This window comes from Zalophus californianus, chromosome 2 (genome assembly GCF_009762305.2).
Source record: "Zalophus californianus isolate mZalCal1 chromosome 2, mZalCal1.pri.v2, whole genome shotgun sequence".
Lineage (NCBI taxonomy): Eukaryota > Metazoa > Chordata > Mammalia > Carnivora > Otariidae > Zalophus > Zalophus californianus.
The window spans coordinates 18,438,879-18,466,759 of NC_045596.1; the positions used below are offsets into that span (position 1 = coordinate 18,438,879).

The 27,881-nt window shown below is 39.1% G+C and overlaps 1 long non-coding RNA gene across 1 annotated transcript in view; it reads left to right on the top strand.

Annotated features, from left to right (window-relative positions):
* LOC113924976 overlaps positions 1-22,664 on the top strand; it is a 59,755-nt gene extending 37,091 nt beyond the window's left edge. Inside the window, exon 4 of the long non-coding RNA XR_003520866.2 lies at positions 22,580-22,664. This is a non-coding gene — a long non-coding RNA (uncharacterized LOC113924976). The remainder of the gene's footprint in view (positions 1-22,579) is intronic.
* Positions 22,665-27,881: the final 5,217 nt, after the last annotated feature.

Consider the following 27,881-nt stretch of genomic DNA (forward strand, 5'->3'; position numbering starts at 1 on the left):
AGATCATTTTTAAGATGAAAGTCAGTGAATCAAAACAAAATTTTTGTCATACAGACTTTTGCCAGATGGTATTGTGAAATAACAGCGCTCCTCGATATTCTTAAAGATTCATTATTGGTGACAGTTGAATCAAATTTATTTTATAAATTGGAGACTCCACCTCAGTACTTTGTGATGCGTTGGTTAGTTTTTGAACCAGTACATATTCATACCTTTTTACACCATACCCACTATTGATGTGTTAATTTTGTTCAACTTTTGGTTGGCTGACACATATCTTAGCTCAGGCTACTATAACAAAATACCATAGACTCGGTGGCTTCAACCATAGACATTTATTTCTCGCAGTTCTAGAGGCTGGTAAATCATGGCCAGGTTCTGGTGAGAACCCTCCTGTTGCCTCAGACAGTTGCTTTCTTGCTGTGTCCTCACATGGCATAGAAGAGAGAGAGATCAAGCTCTCTAATCTCTTCCTATGAAAAAGCTAATCTCATCATGAGGACCCCACCCTCAAGACTCCTTCTAAACCTAATTATCTCCCAAAGGCCTCACCTCCAAGTAGCACCACATTTGGGGTTAGGCCTTCCACATATGAATTTTGGGGGACATAGACATTCAGTCCATAACACACACACACAGCCATATATAAAGGTAAACATATATGTATGTGTGTGTAGAAAGATACATATGGAGACATATCAATAGCTAGGTAGATAGATGAAAATACAAGAACTCAGGAACCATTATATACATATAATGCAGCTATTTATATATATCTCTATATGTGTATATATGTGTATATCTAGATCTTCACATACTGTATAATACATACATAATCTATATGTATATATGTGTGTGTGTATATATATGATATATATGTTAGCCAATCCAAAGTCAAAAAGTATACACACACACACACACATAAATAAAAATGTTATGGTTTCTGAGTTCTCATATACCTGAGAATGTATTTTTCTTTTAAGCGTAAAAACTGTGATAGACCAACATAACAATAAAAAAATTAAAAAAAAAAAAAACCCTTTTCTCCAGCTCTGTAGATGTTGCCATACTGTCCTCAGACTTCCAATATTTCAGATAAGAAGTCTGAGGTAAATTTTTTTTAAATCACTAAATTTGATTTTTGTTCCTATATAAAGAGTTGTGTTTTTTTTTTTTCTTCCGGTTTTGTCTTTGTTGGATATTTAAACAAATTATACTTGTAATACAAAATATCTGCCAGGATATAATACAAAAAATTTTGCCGGAGTAAATATGTTATTCTTTTTATTTTTCATTTGTTTTGCCAGAAACTTCTAAGCCTCTTACCTTTGTATTACTTTTCCATTGCTGCCTAACTAATTACAAACCTAGCATCTTATAAACAATATTCATCTATCATCTCACAGTTTCTTTGGGTCAGAAGTCTGGGCACAGCTGGACCGAGCCCTACTCCAGGGCCTCACAAGGTTACAATCAAGTGTTGACCAGGCTGCATTCTCTTCTGGACATTTGCCCAGGGAAGAATCTGCTTCCAAGCTCACTGAGGTTGCTGGCAGAATCCATTTTCCTTTAGTGGTGTGACTGAATGCTCAGGGTCTTTTCTGCCTGTAGGCTGGAGTTTGCCCTCCGCACCTAGAAGATGTCTGGTTCCATAGGCTCCCTTGCAACATGGCAGCTTCCTTCTTCAAGTTGGCAAGGAGAATCTCTCCCTGTCTGCTAAGACAGGGTTTTATACAATGAAATGCAATTATGAGAGTGACATCACATCACCTCTGCCATGGTCTTTTGGTTACAAGTGAGTGATAGTTTCTACTGGGAGAACTGAAAAGTCATTTTTGAGTTTGCCCACCACAAACCCACTCCCTTGGACTTCAGGAACTCTTTTCTTCAAGTCTAATTGTGGGTTCTTCTTCAAACATTTCATTTTCTTCCTTAGCAACAATGGTAATCTCTAGTTTTCTTAAAGCGGGATTCTGCATCTGTGAGATGTTAGACCAGTTTAAGCAAAACCAGGAACTTAACGGCAAGGTCCCGGAGTAGTTTAAGAACCACAGGTTAGGCAGAGTCGAAAAGAGCAATGGAAAAGCCTGGAATGTAGCAGAAAGAAATGGAAGTGACAAAGGTCCATTCTTCCAGTGGCCTGTCTCATCTCTGCCCTGCTGTGCACGTGGCTGTTTCTGTCTCTTGCTACACACTGGCTTCCTTTGCCTCAGTCGGTCCACACTCTGGACACCAGAGGATTAAATGAGTCAGCATACAAAAAGCCGTTGGAACAGTGTTGGTACATGGCAAGTGTCCAGCCACGATAAGCTATTGGTATTACTATTATCTTTATTATTATTTTATTTTGTATATTCTTACTGTGGGGGTGGAGAGGGAAGAGGGGCTCCATTTGCTAAATAAGGTCGGTGAATTCTGGGGAGGCAATCTCATAGCTCTTCGGTGGAATTTCATGTTTTTCTCCTTTTCAGCAAATTTTATTGTTTTGCCTTTTTCTTGTGCATTCTCTAAGATCTCAAATTTTCTTCTGTAACACTCATTCTGTTTTCTACTATATCAGTTGTACTGTTTACTCATTTCAGTGCCAGAATTTGACTCTGCAATTAACTCCAACTTTCGCTCTCCCCAAATTTTCTTTCCCACCTCTCTCTCCTTCTTCCCATCCCATCAGTCTCTTCAACACAATCTATTCTTTCTTCTGGCTTTCTGATTTGGTTGCATACAGTCTGCACTGTTTGTATCCTCCTTAGAATAGAAAGAATTTATAAAAAAATTTTCTGGTTATTAGAGTAAATATTTTTCAGAGATTTTTTTTTTTTTGTGCTCCTAAGCTAATTTTTTTTTTTTTCCTAATTCCAGAATCCCCCACCTCCATGAACTCATGATTTTATGTTGGCTTTCTTGTCATCTAATGAAAAGAGACCTCTTCAAACCAAATACGTAGTTGATGCTGTCATGTCCTTCACTGCTCCATCTCTGGGGCAGGCTAATAGCTTCTTCCTGTGAGCATCTGGGGTTCTACCCCTGAGGACTTCTCTGGCATGCTTGGGTACAGGACAGAAATGCAGAAGAGTTGTCATCCCTGGGAGTTGTCCTCACAGTGACAGCCCAATGGGGAATAGAGGTTGCCCAGTGTCTTAACCTCTCTGTGGGGACAACTTCAAAGCATGTCTTAAGCTCTCTCCCAGAGGTCTGCAGTGGGTCTGAGCACCTGTATCTCACAGCAAACTTGTTGGTTAATGCACTTTTAATTGGCTTCCTTCCCTTCTGTTTATTACTTCTTCACTCCCTGATCAAAATTTCCTGGGATGTCCTCCCATATAACCTACTTGCACTCCGACCTTGTCTCAAGCTCTTCTTCTAGGGGCTCTCATCCTAAGTCATTTGTCAACAAATCAGGTGAATGATTTCCTCTTGGGTGCTCATTAGATCATTGTTTTGGATTTAGAGCTAGCAAGAAAGGGATATACATTGTTTGCAATTTTAAACAGATTTTCATTTGGCTCTCCTTTGGCCTGAGATGGGCTCATCCCCAATTACTACGCCCTGCTGTGAACAGATAAAAGGCAGAAAAGCTGTAATCACCAACACACTCTGCTTTCCAGGTTTTTCCCACTTTTGCCTCACTCACAGTCCTTTACTTGGAGGCTTACAAGTTGTAGGGTGCTGTGCCATTCATCTTCATGTTGCCTTTCAGTTATTCTCTGAAACTCTCTATCTAGGACTAGATGCAGAACAAAAGACATTCACAATGTTTAAGTGGAAATAGCACTCTATCCAAAGCGGCAGTATCCATACAGAAGATGTTCTGAGACCCAGTTTTCTTACACATTAAATTCTTTAATAAAAGTGCTACGTTCCACAGGTATTATGGTCAAGAAAAAAACCCAACTATCTCTGTCCTCAGGAAATGCACATATAGTCCATAGACCAGCTGCATCAGAATGACTTGGAAAACAGATTCCCAGACCTACTAATTCATAGTTTCAGAAACCCAGCTACTTATGAGTTCTAAAGTTTGTAAGTGACTGATCTAGTGGTTAGTGTAGACTTTTTATTTCTTAATTTAAAAGAAACTCAGAGAAAGAAAAATTATCTTCTAAGCAAATGACTTTTTAATCCACTGTCCATTGATGTTAATTTAAGTAATTAAATTAAGTATTTTAATTAAGAAAGAGCAATAATCTCCATTGTCACCCCATCTCCTTTGAAAAGACCATTTGTGTATTGGGTTTTCCTTTAGTGTATTTTTGCTGCGGTATATTCTCATGTGTCTTCTAAAAATGGTTATGTGCAAAGCATTTTCTGATTCCTTGCTTGAAAATATTTTACTTCTAAATTTTATACATAATTTGTCTGGGTATAATAATCTGGCTTGAAAATAATTTTTCCTTAGTATATTTATGGCACTATTCTATTGCCTTCTCACCTCTGGAATTGCTAGGAAAATGCCAGTATGATTTTGCTTATTTTGGAGTGATCAGTTTGTCTTTCTAGAAGCTTTTAGGAATTTTCTCTTATCTTGGGGAGTCTCAATTTTTACAATAATGTTTGGTATGGTTCTCTTTTTATTCATTGTGCTGGAACTCATCGGGCCTTTTAAGCTCAATGCCATATACCTTTCTGTGTCTCCAGGGAGTTGGCTGTTTATTGCTCCAATAATTTATCTATTTTTGTCTTTTTTGAGAATCACATTATTTTGGATGTTGGAACATCTCTATTGGTATTCTAGATGTCAAATCTTTTCTTACATATTTTCTCTCTTATCCTTTTTTTCTCTATATATTCTGGGAAATTTCAGAATTTTACTGGCCATTCTTTATACAGAATTTTTCTTTTTTAGCCTTTTCTTTTTCATGCTGCTGCTTTGGAAACTCTTGATGGTTTATATATATATATATATATATATATATATATATATATATATTTAAAGCCCTGTTAATCATTGTGCACTTATTTTTCATCTATTGTATAGTTTGTATTCCCATTGACTTTATTCATAGTATTAATGCTTCCAAGTGTCTAGCAATATGTTGACTTTAGTTTTAAATTTTGGTAATGTTGTGAGACTCTTTTGTATCTCCATTTGGGCAATTTTGTGGGAAACTTGGAGTGGCTCTATCAGGAGGCACTAGTCATATGCCAGTTAAAACCAGAATTAGATCCTCTGTTTCTCAAATTAAGTTTACAAACTTGCCTCTGAAGTTCATAAACTATGTAATAACATTGGCAGTGTATCAATTCCTCCCAACTTGTGTTAAGTACTCCCCCAGTGGTAATTTCCTGGTATGCATATTGGCCCTAATTGAAAAAAAAAAAAAAATCTGCCTAACAAATGTAATGGACTGGTACTTCTAGGCTATTATTTGCACATCTTGGCGGGGGGTGGTATTTTAAGGTAGAGGCTTAAAGCCAAGTGGTTTTAATCACCTGAAAAGCAACTTACCTGGTGTAATTTATTAAGTGTGTATATGTGTGTATTTTAAGCTGTTTTTGTCCACTGGAATCCTTAAATAGAGGAGAAACCATCCAAGACAGGTATTTTCAGGCTGGAATACCATGGTGCACATCTGCCTAATAAAGTTGTTGTTGAAGCCCTTCCTGTTGACTTTTAACCTCAGGGTCTATGTAAAGCCCCTCATTCATTAAGCAGTTGATTCCATTAGCAGCAGGCTGTGTCTGGGATCCTGGGGACCCTGCACCTGGCCTGCTTTATTCCTGACAAATCATCTGATTTTATTGATAGCCACCTGGAAAATTACATTTGGGGCAGGGGGTTAAGACACACAGCTTAGAACCCACTCCTGAAAAGGAGCAGCAAGAAACAACCCACACTGGTCACCTCTGCAGCCAGTCCGTAAAAATAGGCATTTTTAAAGGAGTGACTCAATATTACTTTGCCAAGTTCACGCTGCTCTTTCTCTCTCTAAGGGGTATTTTAAATGAGGCAAGTTTCTCTTCCAGTTTGCATTGCGGAGGGGGCAAGGACAGCTCCCAGCCTATCATCAAAAGCCTTCAGCAGCCCCGTTACCAGAGTCTCTTGTCAATTCCTATATTATTCTGTCCCCCAGGCCTCACATGGTGCTTGCGGGGTGGTGCCTAGCAGTTCGGGAATAGCAATGCTTCTGACCCCATAGCAAGTCTTCTTTCTGGCTGCCACATTAGATCAGAAACTGTGTGGGATTATCCCTTCAGGAGGCAGTTCTCCTTTTTCAGTTGTTAGCAGGTGTTGCTGAACAGATTCGCACTCTCTGGGGAGATGGGAAGCGCTTCAGTGTCAGAGGAAGAGATTTGCTTTGGGTTAACAGTGATGATGCCACACCTACACACACTTCATGCAGTTCCCAGAATTTCATCCCGTGCTCTAAAGCAGCAGAGGCAAAATTGGAGAAAAGTGTTTTACTTTTGGGGAAGAAGGAGCAGAAACCTCCTAATTACTACAGGAAAAGGAAGAGGTTTTGTCAATTATTTTTCCAAGAAGATGGAAAGCTTGAGGGCACTCCCTGAAGTTGAGTCAGGAAACTTATTTTGAAAGAAAGAAAGAAAAAAAAAAGAAAGAAAAGATTGCACATAGTCTTAGAAATGAAACCATCTGTGACCCTGTTTCTTCAGATTTGAAAAATATGGAGCTTGAGGTTTCTGTGGCTTTTCTAGCACCTTAGGTCTTATGAGCTCAAGTTCTCAAAAGAGTCATTCTTTATAGAAATGTGCAGTTGCATATATCTGATCATCACTGATTGGAGGGGAGGGTGACTTAATGAAAAATTAGAATGGTTAAATAAGATAAAAAAAATAATAGCTGTTGTATAGATTATGCAGCCCTCCTGTGTTCAAGAGCAAGCCATTACTCAAACCAGACCAGCTGAAGTATTGCAAAGCAGATCTTCTTGGGAAGCCAGTTTTAACAGAGAACTTTAAAAACATTTATAATTCACATGGTAATTAGCAAATATAAATGGTATGATGATTTTTTGCATGGCATGGTCTCTTGGAAAGAGTGTGGAGTAGAGGAAATGATACTTTCTTTGGAGTGAATGGACCTGGGTTTAGATTCTTTTCACGCCACCTATTAATTGTGAGATTTTGAGCCATTTAATGGTGCTTAAAGTCATAGTTATTTATATCTCACTTTGACAAAAATACAACTGCATTACAGGGTTGTTAACAGGAGTAAATTAAAAAAATGCATACACAATGGCTGAAACTAAAAATTGTATGTCAGATTTTCATTGCATTTGGAATAAAATCTAAACTCCTTGCCAGGACCTCCAGGACCCTATAGGCTCTGTCTCTTGCCTCCCTCTTTTTCTCTGTCTCCTCTACTTACCCTTTGCTCAGCTCCATGCCCTCCTGGCTTGACTGATTCCCACCATGTATATCTACCAGATGTCAGCATCAGTGATATCTTCTTATAGATATTGTGATTTACAAGAAATATGTATTTGGTCACATAGATGATCAAAATGTATTACTCACACAAATTTGGCCATAGTCCATAGTTCCTGGCCCACCACTCCCCAAACCCTTGGAATTTCCTATGATAAGAGAGCTAAGTGTGTCTCCTCTTATATGAATGAAGTGATCATTGGACCACCTAAGGATGGGGGCTGTTTGTCAGGAGAATCAACTATGTGATTAGAGGGTTTGACCTTTCAATCCCACCCCAGACCCCTGGGGAGATGAGTGGGGCTGGAGGTAGAATCAATTGCCAGTGGCCAGCAATTTAATCAATCATGCCTAGGTAATGAAGCCTCTGTAAAAGCTCAAAAGGAGAGAGTTCAGAGAGTTTCTGGATTGGTGAACACGTGGAGATTTGAGGACAGAGGTGCACTCTGAGAGTGCATGGAAGCTCCATGCCCTTTGCCTATACATTGCCCTACATATCTCTTCCATCTGGCTGTGCCTGAGTTATGTCATTCTTTAATAAACCAGTGATCTAGTAAGTGAAACATTTCTCTGTGTTCTGTGAACTGCTCTAGAAAATTAATTGAACCTGAGGAGGGGGTCATGGGAACCTTCAATTTATAGCCAGTCAGTCAGAAGTACAGGAAACATATGACTGGCATCTGAGGTCCAAGGGGGGGTCCATTGGAGCCTCCAGTGTATAGCTTATTGTTCAGACACACAAGTGATAACCTGGGTTTGTGACTGGCATCTGAAGTGGGTGGAGGGCAGCCTTGTAGGATTGAACACTTAACCTGTGGGATCTGATGCCATCTCCTGTAGTGTCAGAACTGAGTTGAATTGTAGAACACCCACTAGGTATCTGAGCATTGCTTGTTGGTGTAGGGGAAACTTCACACACACATATTGAGATTGGGGACCAGAACCCAAATTAGATACCTCCCCTTGCCACCTTTCTGTACGTAATATAGTGTCCACCAGCACTACCTCATTCATTCATTCATTCATTCAGCAATGGTTATTGAGCATCTGCTATGTGCCAGTTGTTGTTCTAATAGCTAAGAATACAGTACTAAACAGCCCCCAGTAGGTCCTTGCTTTCACGGAACTCCCATTCTCATGGGGGAAGACAAATCATAAACAAGTAAATAGCAGGATGATAGTAAAAAGAGCTACTGAGAAAAAAGTCATTAAAACAGAATGGAGGCTTGTATGGGGTTGGTGTAGTTGGGTAGACTATGTCTCCAATGAGGAGGTGATTTTGAGCTGACACCCCAGCTCAAGCCAGAATCTTGTAGCAAAAAAAGGACATAAGTTCCTGTAAATAGACGGGTTTCCCATCCTGCTGTATGTTAAAGGAGCAGGAGGTTTTGTGACTAAAATAAGCCTGGATAAAAATGTACTTCTGCAAAACAAACTTGAGCTGTCACATCACTCTTTCCCACTGAGTTTCTTGACTTTAGGTGGGCAATAAAACTTTCCCAGGAAACCATCCTGACTGCTGGGAGAGTGGGCCTATAATTGGGTCCAAATTTATGAGGTGTTACTCTATACCATTTCAAAAGGGGAGCTTTTGAAATCACAGAGTTGGATATGTGGCTGTTCTTTATCACCATGGAGAAAGCTGCACTTTTCCCCTGCTCCTTTTCTCTTAGATATCCATGTCTCCAAACCAACCATTACATGTCCTCCTAACTGAATGTATGGATGGGCTGTCTATGTGGTCTGAGGCTGCTACCACTATTCTAGGTTCATTAGGCATCTCTTCAATTGGAGCCATCCCAATTCTGATGCCTTCAGACCAGTGGGTCTGTCCACTGTGGCTATTTCTCCCTCTTTCCCTTCATTGCTTGAATATGTCTTTTCAGGGAGTTCCTTCTCTTCTCAGTGTGGTGCTAGGAGAATGTTTTTCTGGAGTCCTTACTTGAAGAGAATTATGAACCACTGGGAAAAAGCTCTTCTGTTGATTAGGCTTTTTTTCTCCATTTGGGGGAAATCAAATGACTGAAATATAAATTTGATTTGAACAGTTCTTAAATATCTTTTTTCAACATTGACAGGAATTTTGCCTTTGCATTTTGATTTTGCACATTTAAAAAGTGAACCAGAAAGACTCTTAACCACTACAAGTAGAAATTACAAGAAGCAATCTAAATACAAACCAGTAGAAATGATTATGATAAAATGTCTCTTGCATGTCTGATCTATAAACACATTTAATGGCCTACTCAGAGGATGATGGTATTATTATTGCAAGAACATATTCATGGAAAGTGAGTCCCAAATTTAATTTTTAACCATTCCAAAGATTTGAAAAGCCTGGAAAATATGGTTTTAAAAATTGCAACACTCACATAGACCTGTATTATATATATATTTAGAGAAATTTGGAGAAAACGGAGACAGAGGAAGGTATTTATACTTTTGCTCATGGGCTGGACATGCATCAATCTAAAGAAATACTCAATTTCATAAAAAGTGTAACAGGGGTTTCTCCATATTAGTGGTGGGTTTCAAAGCTGTTCTGTCTAGTCCCACAGTGTTCAGGAATATGAGAGTTTTTTTTTCTGTGTTCCTGAAGTTTTCTAAGTTCACTCATCCTCTGAGTGGTCCATTGAATGGGTTCTTTTTCACATGAGTTCACTTGCAGAGAGCCCTGTATTTATAAAAGCAAAGCAACATCACCCCAGATGCGGTGATCACCATGAGATGGACTCCAGAGATGGAACTGTCTTGTCTTAAAGGAAACTGGAAGAATAACTAGCTGATGACTCAGAATGCAGCCAGTTCCTTTGAAATGTTGTCTAATTCTCTGCAGAAAGCCCTCTGTTTTCCAGTATCATCTTTTCCTTCCAGGGTGGCTCTTCTTTTCTATTCTTCTCTACTGTACAATATCTTAATATTGAGACAGTGGGAGTGAGGGAAATTAGCTCTGCCAGAACACTTGGAAATCTTTTATCTCCCTCACACAGGCACAAACTGAACTTCATAGCAGAGTTTCTGGTCTTTGTTTCTGATTCTAAACTGTGGCACTCACATTGAGCTCTTGAGGTTCAGTGGCTGGAGCTAAACAGAAAGAGGCCCAACTGAGTCTCCAGCTGAATGTAGATGTCACCAGGAACAGACCAGATCTTTTGGCACAGACCCAAAAAAACACCCAATGACTCCTGACTCTCAACAATTTGGGGTGGTTTATTATTCAGAAAGAGCCATCTGACAGATATCTTCTCTTAGGATTTCTATGTTAGTTTGTGTATAAACCCAGTGCCCCCCCAAAATGGGATGCTTATTGATGGATGCATCAAAGGATTTTGGTACATCAAACGACAAAGTTCAAGCCAAAGGCAAAAAGGGGAAGGGAAGGATATTCCTGGAATGCCTATAGCCCAATTTCTGCTTTCCTAAGAACCTGACAGTCACCACCCTACAAATTTGGGTGGAGAGAAGATTTGGAGCTGCCTATGTTAAGAATGTTCTAATGAATCCCATGGTGGTAGTAGCTTGAGTTTTGGAAAATTTAGAATAATTACAAATGAAAGGCTTCTTACCTACGATGTTTATACAAATTGTAGGCTCCCGAATGATACTAGGCAAAAATTGATCTTCTGTGGGAAAATAGGAAGAGACAATTTGGGATCTATAGCCAGGGGCTCACATACAAAAGTAGTGAATTAGATTCATTTGTCTCAGTCTATTTAGCCCCACTTCCATGGTAATATTGCTATTTGATACGTCATTTCTCTTCTTTAAAATTCTAAACTGTCACCTTTAAAACCTGACTATTTATTATTACATGTCATCCTTCAATTCCAGAACAATCACAAAAGGAGACATATGAGATATTCTTTTAATGCCAGGATTTATTATAAATCACAATTTCTTCTTTTCTCTGAAAAAAAGAAAGGGGCGGACGACAAAGATGACAGGGGGCCCCTGTGCTTAGTTACATATGATTTGAGACTAGAGTTAATAGCATGAAATATATTCATGCAGTGAACTTCTGCAAATGTGAAATTTCTGTGCTTCACGATCAAAATTCATTACCAATGGAAAAGGTTTAAAACCAGAGAAAATGGGGAAAACTGCTTGAAAACATAACAGGCTTGAAAAACAAGAGAAACAGGAGATAAAACTAAAGAGAATGATTTGGCATTAAGACTGTTTAGTAAGATTTTATATGTATGTACCTATATAAAATCTTCACAGATGATCATGAATGTATGGAGGAAACTCTGATAGGGAAACTTAAAGGCTGAAATTGTACACATATCCAAACAGGATAATGGCAGCATTCATGGAAGAAAAAGACTATATAGGTTCAAATTTATGTTGGAACTAGCCATAGCACCTTTTTCCTTCTGCAAATGTCACTACATAAATAAAAAAAATCTCGATTCAAATTCATATTGCTACAATTCTGATGTGGAAACTAGTAAAACAAAACATATTTTTGCCTTGGAGTAATTCTGCAAGTGATCTAAATTCAAGAAATGAGGTACAATTGAAAAAGGGCAATTCTGTGACTTTTAAATTCATGGCAATGAGAGTCAGGCTAGCATCTGTCAACCCTTGGCCTCCTTTCATTTAAAGATATTAATGTGTTTGGACTGTGCCACATGCTCATTCATTCACTCAGATGTTTACTCCATATATTCCAATTGTCCCTGTCCTCATGGAGCAAACAATCTAATGGAGGTGATGAACATGAGTTAGACATTAGAATGGTGGTAATACTGTGAGCAGAGGAGCATGGCTGGGCAAGATTATAGTAGGACTTGGCTTGAGAATTCAAGGAAGTCTTCGCCAAAGAAACGGTTTCCTCCAGGAAAAGAGCGGTTAATTACTGCAGGGGAGGTGTGGGCAAAGCGGTGAGACTCTCAGGTTCAGAGAACCATCACTTACAAAAGCTGGTCCTGGGAGAAGAGGGAGGAGTTCTGCAGATGATGCATTAAAAGGAAAGTGTGGTTGCCATGCGGGTGTTCACTAGGATCATAAAGTCATAAAATGTTAAGGCTGGAAGGGCACTAGTGATGCTCTAGTTCAATCTCTTCATTTTACAGGTGAGGAAACAGACTCAGACGGGTTAAGTGACTTGGCCAAGGTGACACTGCTAATGAGTGGTGGAGCTGGGATCACAGCCCAGGGCTCCTAATTACCCTTTTAATGCTTTTCCACCACACCATGCTGATTCTTTGTATCTCTGTTAATGAGTAGATCAAGATGCTGTGAAATTAGCATAATAATTATTTGTATGTAAATACTGCATTTAAAATGCTGCTATATAACAGAGTTTATCCTTCACAACCCACATCTGCAAACTGTCAGTGGATTAGTCCTAAAGAAGTAAATAATAATTGGCTTTTTTATCATAAAAGGGTGCAGAATGAAACCCAAGCTCAAGACTTGTATGAGTTAACACAAATCCTCTATTAAAGGATTCTGAATTAATGACATTTTACTATATATTGATCTATTACTTTATCCAATAACTGTAGTGCTGGGTGGTAGGCATTGTGCTGGGACTAAGGTGGTCCCATTTTAGTGAACAGTTAGGATACAGTTACTTCTTTCAAGGAACTTGCAACACAGTGATAATACTTAAGCATATATATATATATATATATTTTTTTAACTGAAAACTGACACCATTGTTGTAAGGTGAGGCCTGACACAAAAAGGATGAGATTTCTGGGCAGAATTTTAAAAGAATACCTTCCAAAAGAACATTTAGCACAGGCAACCATTCTAAGATGAAGAAGCTTCCAGCATGGGGAAAGGGAATGGGAGGACATTGCAGTTGTTGCTTAATTAGGCCTTGGTTAGGTCTTCAAATTGAAATTACCAATTGTATTCCTATGATAGATTGTACTACTTTGGAGAGCTGGTGATGAAATCCGGCCATTGAATTACACTGAACTATAAACTTCGTTTGTTCTTAGGTGCATAGTGATTTGCTATAATAATGATCATCCATTTGCTGGACAGCTGAGATTTTTTAAAAGCTTGATTGCTTTTGGCATTGTGTTATTAGTTCTGGAAGAATGCAACACATTTGTAGCAATTCTCAGCTTGTACAAGCTAGAATACCCATCTTTTACAAATGCAGGCCACTTAAGACCTGTGTGTTGGACTTCTGTGTTTTTTTTTTTTTCTGGCAATTCTGCACTGAGTATACACTTTTGTTTTTCATTAACACTGTCATGAATACACCCATCTCTAAAACTTCAAAGGAGTTAACTTGAGCTCACTGTGATTTATGGACACAAAGGCCAAGAAAAGTCCCCAGGAAGGGTACATGCTGTCAATTTTCTTTGGTGAATGAAAGCCTAACAATTCCAGACAAACCCCTTCCTAAGAAATACACTGCATATCTTGATCTGAATACTCATCTGATGAGAATCTAAAACTCCTACTGAATTACACTGGACAAGAACCTGATGATGTTGATTCTTTCAAGATCACTGAAGAAATCGACTCTCATCTCTGATTCTGATACCTTTTAGTCCATCCATCTTGAAAATGTCTATGGAATGATTCTGTTGTACCTTCAGAAATGAAATTCATAGGCATGGATTTTCTCACACAGCAACTTTATATACAAAGATGAGAATAGCAGAAAGGTCATTTCCAAAGAAAGTGACATTTATTCTGTATTCACTGAAAAGCCAAAAGAGTTTTCTCATTCACCCATACCGACCGAGCCTTGCATCTCCCTCAGAAGACGTGAAAGAGACCTCTCCTATCTGCTCTTGCATCGAACTTCAGGCGCAAGACCTGTCCAGACAAAGTGGCTTCTTTCAAGGATGAACCTGCTGTGCTCATCAGAGGCTTTATTTTGTTTATAGTTCAGGTTTGTTTGGCAGGTTTTATTTATTTTGTTCAATACCACTAAGCAAATGCCTGCCTCCTTTCTGCATTAGTTTTTCATCCATGTACCCTCCAGTATTTTCTCCTTTAAGGTAAGGTGTTAGCTGTGCAAATCTATATATACATATATATGTATATTTATCATGTATACCTGCATGTCTATCACATATACATGCACACATGTATGTATATCATACATGTATACATATATGTATAAGTATATACATATGTGTATATGTGTGTACAGTGTGTGTATGTATTATTCAAAGTCAGTGGTTTCAAAAGAAATGCAGCCAGGCATCAATTATTGATGCTAATGGAGACCAAGACCAAGAACAGTTGAGTAAAGTCAAAATCAACAAAGACTCCCCAAACCCCATATTAACAATGGTTTTGACCTCATTTGCAACAAGATTTTTTCCCCAAGCTCTTGCTAACCAGACACCAGCACTGAGGTTGGAACAGCAAATGTTGCAGAGAAGTCATGCAGTTGTTTTACATAAACTGGAGAGAGAGTTCTATCCATTCTTATGGTGCTGCTGAGGATAAGGGCTGTAGGTGTTAGAGCAGAGAAAGGAGGGAGAAAGCCAGCAGGACAGAAAGATTTCCCTGCATTCTAGTTTTCCCTGGGTTGGAGCTTTATGACTGCCATCCTACATAATGAATAATTAAGAGTCTATTGTCTTTTCCTCAAATGAAACTTATCTTGTTGGAAGACAGTATTGCAGAATGACTGAGCATACCGACTCTGAGTAAATCATGGCTGTGCCACCTACTAGCTGTGTGACCTTGGGTAAATTATACAGCCTCTGTGTCCTTTTGAATCCTCATCTGTAAAGCAGATTTCATATTAGTCCTTACCCTATTGGGTTATGGTGAAGATTCAGTGAATTAATACACGTGAAACAACTATAACAAATTTTGGCATATAGGAAGTGCTCAAAATTGTGAACCATTAAGGAATGCCCCATCAGAGACAACTTAGGTCGTTGGGAAATTGAAAAGTTTGGAAGGTGAGAGACCATGTCGTTAAAATGCGGGCTAACTAGAACTGTAAATCTGACTGTTGAAATAATAAACAGAGTAATTTTTGGAGAATTAACAGCAACTCATATACCATTACATTTAAGACTTGAACCTTGCTCGAACTACTTTTAACTTCTTTAATGTTTAAGACCTATAAATGCCAGAGCTCACTAATTTCTTTGGCTTTCAATAAATGCCAGTGACTTTGAGAATTGTTATCCCTTTAGCTTATCTGGCAAGAGCTCAAGCTTAAAGGGTATCCAAGAAAGCAGTGATTACAGTAATGACCCATTCTCTTCCCAGTAGAAAATGCAAGTTGCTGAGGTCAACCAGCCTCTTGAGTCACAGTCCTTCTGGGGACATTTTGTGTTTGCATCACTTGAACTAGGTGCTGAATGGGATTTCCAAAGACAGAGAAGACAGAGCACTTCTGTTAAGGAGTACTCTACTCACCAGGGGAAATATGTTGACAAACATATACTAATGTCTAATTTCTCTGCAATCCTCAGAGAATGTGATAATTTTATCAAGTAAAATGTTCCAGGTAACCAAAGCTTTTCCCATTTGGGCCCCCAATAAGCGATTTAAATATTTCAGATGGAAACCTTTCTGATAAAAGTTGAACACACTTGAGCAGAGACTCTGGAGAAGAATTTTGCATTTACTTAATAAGGCAGGATCATCATTATGGATATCAATAATTGAGCTGTGCTGATGTATAGGGGTCTACTGAGGTATGAAGTACTGTTTGCCCTTGTCTTAAATGACCCCAGATGGACATACCTTTTATATTTCTGCTTCTTTCCTTACGGATAGGCAGTTAGCTTCCATTCAATAATACAGGTTAGTCTTTTCTAGTGGGTTGGACATACAGAAAAAACAAATTGTCAGAATTCTGCCCACCTAAAAGTAATTAGGTCTACATTTTTTTTAATAAAGGTAAATGCAAGGAAAACATTACCTCTTGAGTACCTCCTATGTGCTAAGTATTTCTGCATACATCATTATCATTTGGCCTCTTAACAACTTTGCAAAATAAAGGAACTTATTATGGCTTAAGGGTTTTCTAATTTGACCTAGATCAGTGTTTCTCAAAGTTTAGTGTGCCTAAGTGTCATAAGAAGAGCTCCATAGAGCAATTCTGTGGGCCCCCTCTCCAGAGATGCTGATACAGCAGGTCAGGGGTTGGGCCCAAACATTTGCATTTCTAACAAGTTCCCATGTGATACTAATGTTGATGGTCACTGAATCTGCCCTAGATGATTCAGGTAGGGAGGAGACGGATGGAATTCCAACCAAAGAGCGTGTAATATCAGAGTGCACGATGTTCATGAAATCATACTGCCTAGAATATGGTGGCATAATTTTTGTGTGTATTTTGTATTTGTATTTGTATAATTGAATTTGTATAATTGAATTATGCTCCAGTATATTTGGTAGAAAAGTGCATAGCTCCAGGTTCAGCAATATTGGCTACCCAATTAGCTCCTATACTATCTATGCATATATAGGTATTTATTTCATTTTTATAAATATTACAGCCCACGTATTGCTGTATGTGCTGATGATACAGCAGGAAACACTCTTTTTCCTCCTGGAGCTTACATTCTATAAAGGGGAATCAGGCATAAAAATACAAGCAAATAACAGAACAAGATAATTTCAGAAACTACTAAGTGCTATGATGAAATTAATCAGGGCTGGCATGATAGAGCATGGAGACTGTGGGAAGTTACTCTGGACTGGACAGATAGCAGAGGTCTCTCAAAGGGGGGATCTTTGAGCCCATATCTTAGTGACATGAAAGAACCAAAACATTTGAAAATCTGTGAGCAAATCCTTTCAGACAAAGTGAAAGATTTCTGATTTGGGGAATTAGTTTAGTGTGTTCAAGAGAGAAAAAAGCCATCCAGTGTGTTTGGAGCAGTAGGAGACCAGGAGAGAGTTAGATGGCACAACAGAGTTGGATAACTATTCTTTGTACGAGTGTTAGACAGTGGGGAGGAAGTAAAATAAAGCCATGAATATGAGCAGAGTAACAAAGACATTGGGAGAAAGGCTTTGAGAAGGCCTGATGATGAGTGAGGACCTGAAGGTAGAGAAAGATGTACTCGGTTAACGTGGGTATGAACAATCCTGCTTGGGCATACTTTGGAGGAAAAATAAAAGCTTTTATAATGGCATGAGCCAAAAATTAAAGGTATTAATTCCATTAGATATTAATATCTGTTTGTGATGAACCCTTATTAATACTTAGAGGTCTGGCAATAGTTAAGGGCAATAGGAATGGCTTGGAATTTAGTTTGGTTATATATACACATATATGCAAACATGGGCTAACCATAACCATGAATTAGAATCACCTGATGCTTAAAGAGGCAGCTGCCTGGTCTCCATTCCAGATGAATTAAATTAGAATCTGTGGATAGTTGGGCCTAGGGTGATGTGTTTAGTTTTGATGTGCACACCACCCCCAGCTGAGAATCATTACCCTAAAGCAGGTGTTAGCAACCTTGACTGCACATTAGAATCACTTGGTTAAGCTTCAAAAAATAACCCATGCGCAGGCTTCACCCCGGATCAATTAAATCAGAATCTCTGCGAGTTGGGGGGCATTTAATGAAAACAAAAATACAAAAATAACAACAACAAGCTTTCCAGGTGATTCCAACCTGCTGCTGCCCTTAGCCAATACTGCCTAGGGCTACACAGGTAGATGAAGCCCCATCCCTGCCCCCTGAATTTACACTCTAATTGGAAGCTGTGAATAAATGCAATGCATTGTGCCACTCAGAGTCACATTAAAAATACAAAGTGTAGGAAAACTAGAGAGACAGATTAATTCTGTCAGTGAGGGGCCGTGTAGGGTGACCAACTTGTCCCAGCTTGCTTGAATTTTTCCTAGTTTTAGCAGTCAAATTCCAAATCCCTGGAAATTCCTCAACTCCATGCAAACTGGGATGGTTGGTCCCAGTCAGTGGTAGCAGAAGTTTCAACTGGGGGATTTGAATGGTAAAAGGAGATTGCCAAGCAGGCCTCATGGAGGTGGGAGTCCATTTCAGGCAGGGAGGACAACATGCAAAAATACATAGCATGGGCCGAGAGCTTGGAAGCATGAGTTTGGTTTCACTGGTAGAAAAGCATGACCGGGGTGTGACACATGAGTCTCAAGAGGTAGCTCTAGATCATAAAGCGCCTGCTTTATATGCCAGAAGTTTTGCATTTTCTTCTCAGGTATCAAGGGGATGGTTGATAATGTTGGTGGGAGAACATAGCTGTGGTTTTTGATTTTTGGTTTTCATTTTAGAAAGATCACTGAGGAAGCTCTGGGGTCGTATGCTTATTTTCCTTGAGCACTGTTGACTCTTTGAGGCACTGACTCATTGAACACTTCTCTACATGCAGATTTATGAGGAAAATGCAGGTGTCCCACTTTACACAGTGCAACATTCAGAGGAAAGCAGATCTTATTACTTCTGTTGGTTCTTCAGATGGAATACCCTAGAAAGTTGATGAGTCTTCAGAACCTAGAGCCCATCTTGGATTTGCCACACACCTTAATAAGTTCATCAACCTGAGGCTCGAGGTAGCAGCTCTAAAGAACAGAGCTTGCCCCTTACCATAGCTGGTGCTGAAAGGTGAATGAAATTTAGTTGGAAAGGGTGTTGCACTCTTGGAGGAATTTGCCCATATAGATATTTCTTCCATTGTAGGAATAATAGTGGAAATGCAGAAAAATAAAACATAACTAATTTTATAAGTCAATGTATTTCCACACCAGTTAATGATTCCATTTTGATACCCGAAGCATCATGGTGCAACATTAGTATTTGGTGGATGATAACATTTTGATGTCACTATTTTACCAGTAATCTCTCTCTTCCTTCTCCATACACCAGCCCATTTAATTGGATGGGTCTCAACTAACCTCTCTTGTTGACTTTGACCCATATCTCTTAGCTTTCTCACCCCTAATTTAAAACAAAATAAAGAAAGAGCATACTAAGCCCTTAGTTAGCAATATCACAAATAACAAAAACAATAATAAAAATAAGTAAATAAATAAAATAAAAATATAGTAAACTGCAAACTTTAATCCTTGAAGATGATGAGTCTATATACATGATTTGGAATTCTTCTGTATGGAAGATTTGTTTCTTCTCCCCATTTATTCATTTATTTATTTATTCAGCCACTTATTTATATCAGAATGGATACATGGATATTTATTTTATACTTTGAGCTATAATCCTATAGTATGTTATTTACTTTGTTGCTCAGAATGTTCCAGCTTGGCCAATGGGAACGCTTTCAGTTGGTTCCTGTCTTCCTTTGAGATGCCACCATCATTTTGTTTTTTGAGCACTTTCTTACCTAATGACACTACATGATGTTCCAGACTCATCTGGTATGTTTCCTGTCTTTAGCTAGAGAATAGCATTAGAAAATAAGATCTGGGTGCTGGTGTACCACCTTTGTTTTTGAGAGTTAGACTTAGCCAGACAAAAATATTAAACTTTTGTCTGCATCTGGGATGCTGACTTACTGTTAACTGTGCTTTTCAAATTTTACTGAATGCAAATTCTCTTCAGCATTTTTGGATACAGATAGTACCATTCTTAAATGCAGCTGTAAGACCTACATAGATGGTTTTTAGCAGCTACCCAATTATCTGTTTGAGATTTGATTTCCCACTTTTTGGCTCTTCCTCCTGTTCTCTGTGTTCTGGTAGATTTTTCAAAGTTCCCTATTTAGGCCTAGCTTCCATGTTTGACTTGTCTGGTGACCCACTCAGACATTTTTCTCTAACATCTGAGCTCAGTGAAGATAGTGCTTATCTTGGCCTGCTCTGATGTCCCCCAGTACATTCTGTATTTTCTGGCAGAGTGAGCACTCAATGCCTATTTGGCAAGTGAAAGAACCAATTAATACATTCTGGTAATTGGATCCATGCCAGGCCATTACTGATTGACAGCAGCTTAACATGGTCTCCTTTAGAGATATCTTAGGTAGAAATTGCAAATGAAAGCAGAGGAGATGCTGCATAAAAGGGATGGCAGCTGTCAGGGTGCTTAATCCCAAGGAGCACTTAGGTACTTAATCACTTTAGTCAGAAGACCTCTGGGTTAGAGGGGACCTTGAAGGTCTTTAAGCTTATTCTTGCATCTTCTCCATCTGACACTTGGTTTATCTGTGATCTAGAATGATTGACCCTTTACATAAGGTGGAAACATAGTCCAAGGAAGCCTTGCTCCATGGAAGGAACCAGCAAGTACTGGGGCATGGTGGACAGGGAGAGGGACACTTTCTTTTGTCTTGTGAAGAATCAGCAAGAGAAAGGGAGGGGAGCAGGGGAGCTCACAGGTGTTAAATGCCTACTATATGCTTGATACTGTGGTGGGTCATGTTTTCCTCTTCTTCCTTCTTCTGGTACTCCTTTTTCTTCTTCCTTTTGCTCTCTTTTCCTCTCTCTCCTTCTCTTTTTCCTTATACCCCTCATTTCCGCTTTCATCCCTTTATATCCCCTTTCTTTCTCTTTATACCCCTTCCAGTCAACCATCTTCTCTCTCACTCCCTTCTCCTCTTTTTCATCATCCAATTTCATAACTTAATACAATGTGGACTTCCAGCTTTTGGTCCAGCATGTTAGGCATGTTAGGAGCTTCGAAGTTGTCAGTCCATCCTGACAACAAGTAAAAAGGTAACCCAATTAGAGTTAACTTTCAGTTGGGTTACCTTTTTACTTGTTGTCAGAACTCTTAGATCGATCAGAGAGCAGAGGTCGCAGGACAAGTGGCTGTCTCCCCAGACTGGAGAGCCTGAGAGATGTATACAGAGAATCACCACTTACTGGAGCAGGAACCTCCAAGGGAATCAGTGCTGGGTTGGGAAAGCCTGCACTGTAATCGACGAATTGCTGGAGGCTCAGTGGAGACAAGTCTGAGAGTCAAAAACTCGAGGGTGGTCCAGTTATGGGGAACCCCACACTGTTGTGAGTTTTACCTTCAAGGGCTCGACCAGGTTCTCATAGTGAATATCAGAGAAAAATCCCTTCATACTTCTAGCAGGGGCAGAGTAAAACTAGCCATTATGAAATAAGCCAGAGAACTCTGTTCTTCGTAATAGAAACTATTCAGTAGAAATTGTTTTACCAGGGCTTAGATTTTTGGGCCTTTATCAAGTCCTAACTGACCTGGGAGAAAGGAAATACCCAACTTCAGCCCTCTGTAGCCATTTTGTCCCACCTAATGCAGTAGAGGGGACGACTGTGAAGTGCGTGTGAAGTTCACGGTCCACACACACAGGCTCACTGAAGACTGAGACCTAATCATAGGGCCATAGACCACTTCCACTCCCCCACACCTCACCATCATACTACTAAAGACTTATTTACCACAATGTTGAAGAAACAGAGCAGGCATCAGAACCGGGCTCAGATACGGCAGGGACATTGGAACACTATGTGTGAGGTCCTAGGCACTAACCCACAAGACCTAGATATTATTTTAGCTATTTTATAGACAAAGGCTCTGAGGCTCTGAGAGGTTAAGTAACTTGTTCAAGGTCCCACAGCCCCTCAGGGCAGGTACTGAGGTCCAACAAGAGTCTCTATAATGATGCTTATCTCCTACAGTTGTGCCATACAATAAGGTAGCCACTGCATTGATAGTTGTTTACATGTAAGTTATAATCATATAAAATTAAAAATTCATTTCCTTAGCTGCATGAATAAGAACTCATAGCTTCATTAGCCAGGTAAGACCAGTGGCTTTCATACTGGACTGAATAGATAAAGAATCATGGCATTATTGCAGAAAATTCTACTGGGTAGCATTTGCTAGAGTATTAACAGTCTAGGAAACAAACAGTTTCCTTTACACCCAAGTTGGAAGGTATTGTGCAGATCAGCTTTTATATCCTACCTCCTTCCTGCTGACCCTGCGTCTCGTCTTCTTAGTATCACTGGACACCTTCTGGAGGGAGATATAGCTCTTACCAATAATTGCCCTGGTCTCCCAAGGGTGCCCCCATTACGCCTTCTTGTATAAGCAGGAAAAGCAGCCAATGCAGCCCATTTTGCTCTATCTTTTCCTTCAGCAACAATTTAGAGTGGATGGATTCTGCTTTTCATTCTTGTCTCAGAATTCTTTCTTGTTAGTCGTGTAATATTGAAGCTTATCCAATTTGCATCTGCCCTTCAAGGGCTTATATTTGGTTCAAATTTTTTTTTTTTTAAATCTCTAATTTGATCTGGGGCTAATGTCAGGTCTTTTTCCCACAGCTCTGGTATACACTTCTAAACGCATATCATCCACGTCTGAAGACTGAGACTGTGTGCCCGCTTGGACAATGCAGATGAAGGTTGCTCGTGCAGTTGTTAGGGTCCAGAGCTATCTTTTGAGGAGATGTTCAATTCCTGAGTTAGAGCTTGTGTAAGTAAACCTGGGGTTTATTCAGCTATCCAATGGATTTCTGAAATGCTTTCTGACTTTCTAAATAAAAGCTCATTGCCACAGAGCTGTTCTTTGAGGGGTATAAGCAGAGAGATCAAAAACCATCTGTGGGGTGTGTGTACGTGATCACATCTCCAGGATCCAGGAAGGAGGCAGGGGGCAAGGAGCCATGCAACTCACTCTTCTTGTTACTGTTGTTTTTTGTTTTCCACTTTTCATTTTAAGCAGCTCTGTGGCCAGAAGGCTGTGTGCTTACCTAAGGAATAGTTAGCACAGTGGTGAACGGGCAGTGTTTTAAAGGGCCTTTTGTGTTAGGAGAAGTAGGAGGAGCAGGTATGATGGATGAACTTGAGGTATGCTAGTGAAACGCCCTTAGAAGCTGGAAATGTTCAAACCAGCTTGTTTACTACACCTATCTTTAGGGCTTAGTATGGCTACTCAGATTTCCCTGACATGATCGTCAAATACAAAGTGATTATAAGCAAAGAAGAAACAAAAAGAGGTGAATTGCCTCAAGGAACTTAAATAGAACAATGAAGAAAGTCTCACATATCGGATCACAAGACCTTGGTTTCTGAATGCCCTTAAAGCAACAGTTAGTTACCTAAGATGAGAGAGACTGAAACCCAGGAGTTTCTTATTAACAACTTAAAGCAAAGTTCGGACCCCTTTATAAAGTTTCGATTCATTCAGGGCTTGGCTCAGAGATGCAGTCCTGTCTGCTTCTTTCCCCTGTTAGTATTGACCTGATTTGGAAACGTCACAATGAAACTAACTCAGATTCCCAAAGCACAAAATGTAGAAGTAGACATTTATTTCTTCTTCAGTGTAGTGGAGACTTTCTGTAAATTTAGCTTCTGATTAGAAAACTTCTTACATCAGAAAATTTCAGCAATGAAATCTCAGTAATAAGCCAAATGCGGGTCTGCTTGAGGTCGAATGAAATTTAGATGAAAAGTCCAGGATTATCAAAAAGAATGAGGGAACTTCAAGTTTCTGTACATTCAAGGTCAACGGGCTGGATTCTTTCATTTTTGATTTTTATGGCAGCACATAATTTCTGTTCCTACTTGGCTCCTTGCTTTTTTTAAAGCAATAAATTACAGGTTATGATAGTAAACCTCACTTGTAATGAAGCTTGTACGTCTCTCTATCTGAATATTTCTATAATACCTGTCACTTTAGCATGCTGGGGATTATTTCCTTTTACAGAAAATAACAACTCATGTAACCTGATCATTTGATTCTCTAGTGATATTTTATAGAAAGATGTATTAATCTGGTCATTTAACTATTGAGAAACTGAGGCATAATGAAATGAATCAATAGTAAACAGTTTGCATTGAACATATCCTCTTCTAAAATAGGAAAGAGTGAAGTACTCATTAAGCATCTATTTCCATACACATTTTCTCAGTCAGTTCATGGCACGTATACTCTACACCAACTGTTGGGCAATCACCTTGGTGCTGCCTCTGTTCCTCCCTATATTGTTGCCTTATGCCCTGCTGTACTTCATCATCCACTCTTTCCAACAAGAGTGTGAATTATTTAAAGGCAGAGATAGTGCCTTGAACTTGTGTTTCTCTGTCATAATACCTAGCATAATTACTTGACACAGTCCAATCCAAATGACAGTTGTGACAAAAGATCACTGCCAGATCAGTTGCTGGAGACTTCTGTGTGTTAGTCAAGGGGTCTCGCTGTTCTTTGCCTTTACAAGGGAATGGACAGGGGCTGAGGGAATTTGGGGGAAACCAGAGAGAATCTTCATCCTGTCAGATTTTCCCGAGTTGGATGCTGTCTCCATAGTTCCTCTTGTGGGACTCTTACCCTTTATTCATTCCATATTGAATAGAGGGAATGACTCCACGGAAGGGATTTATGGCTGAAAGCTTTCTTAATTATAGGCTAGTGTAATAAGTCCTTCCACAATCTTAATGATTGGGGAATTAAGAAGCTCCTTAATAGAAATTGACAGGATCCATTGTCATTGTGAAGAAGTTTCTGTTATGGTCTGGAGTATCCTGCCAACCATCCCAGGATTTAGGGTTCCCTAAAGGCTCATTAACATCTCAGACCATAAGGTCTCCAAAGAAGGCACTAATGGTCCACCTCGTTATGATCTGAGGATAATGACTGCATGACATCCGTATCCATTGAGATGATAATGGCTCTGTAAAAACTGTTATGATGTCAGCAGAAGGAAAAAAAAATCTCATTTGCACTTTATAATCTTTGGTTTCTAATATGCCATAGTATCTAAATTATACTAGAATTATTTCACAAATCTGGCTTAATAGAGGCAATGCATATGATGCTCTAAAAAAAAAAAATCAAAATCCTCTCTTTAAACAGCTGTTATCACCCTTATATTACCACATAAATGAAGGATAAGATTAGTAATGCTCTCATAGTACTGAAATACTTATGAGTAATGGAAAAAAAAACAAAGACTAAATTTTCCTAATTTACATAGTCATTTACTCCTGAGAATGAAAAGGAGTTCTGTTTTTAGACTGCCCCAAAACAGCAGAGAAAAGCTCATAGTAATAATAGTACTGATACTGAGTACTTATTATGCATCATGTCCTATTGCTAAGTAATTTTCCAGCAACATCACATTTTAATGCTTACAAGCCATCTCTGAGAGGGGCATCCCCATCACCCTCACCATATGGATGAAAAGGATTTGCACGATTATCCAGACAAACCACAGCCAAGATGGGATTCAAACTCATTCAGTCTGACTTCAGACTTGTTCCACAATGACCGGGATTGTATTCTAGGAAGGGTTTTGGATTCCCACATCGGTAGAAATAGGCTCCAGCTTGGCCACTAACTGTGTGATCTTGGGCAAATTCTTTCATCTCAGGACTTCTGGCCTAGTAAATCTTGAAGGCACTTTTCAGTCCTCACATTTTAACTGACAAGAACATCACAACAGCAGAACTGCAGTCAGAATTTGGACATCATTCCCACAATAGCTACCAGTATTCATTGGTAATAATATCATTGTTTTCCCATTATAACCCAGTTTAGCTGAACAGTTTTTCCATTTGGTGCCAGATGATGGATTTTAAAATAACCTCATTGTTTATGGGAAGCATACAGGGGAAAAAAAAAAAAAAGACATCCTCCATTATTGCTTAACTCAGTAAAGTACACACAAAAAAACATTTTTCCAATCAATTTCTATTGGACTCTAAACAAGGGAAAAGTGGAGATGAGTGTAAACAAAAATCTATTAGTGTTAATACTGCCTGTTTATAGCTTGAAGCATTTCCCTGTGTATAAACATAAGCAAATGAATGAACATTTTAAAGAGATTTCTTTATTGAGTTATATTTAATAACCAACCAGCATAAAAGGGGGGAATCTTATATATAAAAAAGTCTGTAGTTACTCTTTCAGCCGTAAGCCTAGTTAGGTATTTGTCAGAGCTTAAGCTGCAGTACTCACATCCTTCCACTAGAGGGGTGAATTGTTCCTAATGAATAAACCTTCAGTGTTTGGGGAGGGTACAGCAGAGGGCTGATAAGGTACAGTGATATCCTGGACTCTAAAAATGGAGTGGCTTTTACCATATCATCTATCCTCAGCACCGCTAGCTACAGAATAGAGAGTTCTAGAAAAGAGATTTTAAAGATCAGGGATTAATGGAGATATAATCTACTTTGACATGAGATGATTTAGGCTATGAATGGAAAGAATTTGACCATTGTGCCTAGGGTGGCAAAAGGTGACAGCTTGGCTGCATGATGACACATGAAGACAGAGCCAACAGGGGGACTCAACGGTAATTCTGAGTACCTGAGGAGAAGCTCCCTGAGAACCTCAAAACATATATGGCTTCTACAATTGTTTTGCAGTAAAAGAGTCATAATTTTTACACAAAATGTGATTAATTTAGAAAACAATAGGCCCAGGAGTACAGCCTGAGATTTTTCTACTTGGTTCTGGTAAGAGGAAGCACTGCTGCAAATTCTTTTTTTGCTGCAGAGTTTATATCCTATTTGCTATCATGTTCTCCAGTGACAGGAAGTCTGACTGCAGCAGGCAAACTGTTGAAGGAACAGAAACGCCATAAGCTACAGGACTGGCCAAAAAATGTAGATGAGTGTATGGTGACCACCACTGTTTAAAAATGAAAAGCCAAAAACTAGTTTTTCATGTTCTGGCAAAAGGAGAAATGTTTTAAACAAATCTCAAGGTATTCCAGTCCAGTGTTGCACATTGGCTTTATGTGCACAGAATGTAGACATCATTTTTGACATTCTGCTGTTTGAAGAGATTCAAAGATATAAAAATTAACAGAAAGGAAGCAATTCAAAGGAGGCATATTATTAAAAGAAAAGGCTATTCCAATGTGGGAGCTTGTTCTCCAGGAGTTTCCAAACTTCACAAGCTTGTTGAAAGGTCCTTTTCTTAGGGAATGTCACATAGAACTCTCCATCAGTAGACAGTCCTTTCAGTGTGTGGCATGGGACAGTTTCCAATATGTAAAGAAATACTAGCTGGTACTTGGGATAGCATTTAAATTTGTGAAAAGCATAGATAAGCACTCATGCACACACACACACATACACACACACCCACAAATCGATCTTCATTATTCAGATTCTGCATTTGTGAATTCACCTACTTGTTAAAACTAATTTGATAAAGCCCCAGATCAAGACTCATGGAATTTTTTTGATTACTTGGAGACATGCCCCAACAGGGTGACGCTGCCTTATTGTTTTCATTCTCATACTGTATACACGTGACCTTTCTATGGTCTATTTAGGGCTACATTTTTCACACTTTTTGTGCTCTTCTGGTGATTTCACCATTTTAAATGGTTCGCCACCATAATGCTGACATCCTGTCTAGTGTTCCTAAGTGCAAGAAGGCTGTACTGTGTGCAATGGAGAAAATACGTGTGTCAGATGAGCTTCATTTGAGCAGGAGTCAGAACGTTGCTGACCATGAGCTCAGTGTTAATGAGTCAACAATAATATTACACAAGGTGCTTTTAAACATAGACACATAAAACAGTGTGACACATTGACGATTTTATAAAAACATTGGGACCAGAGGCTCATAGGAACCTAACTCTGTATTTCCCCTAGGAGCAATGGTTCAATA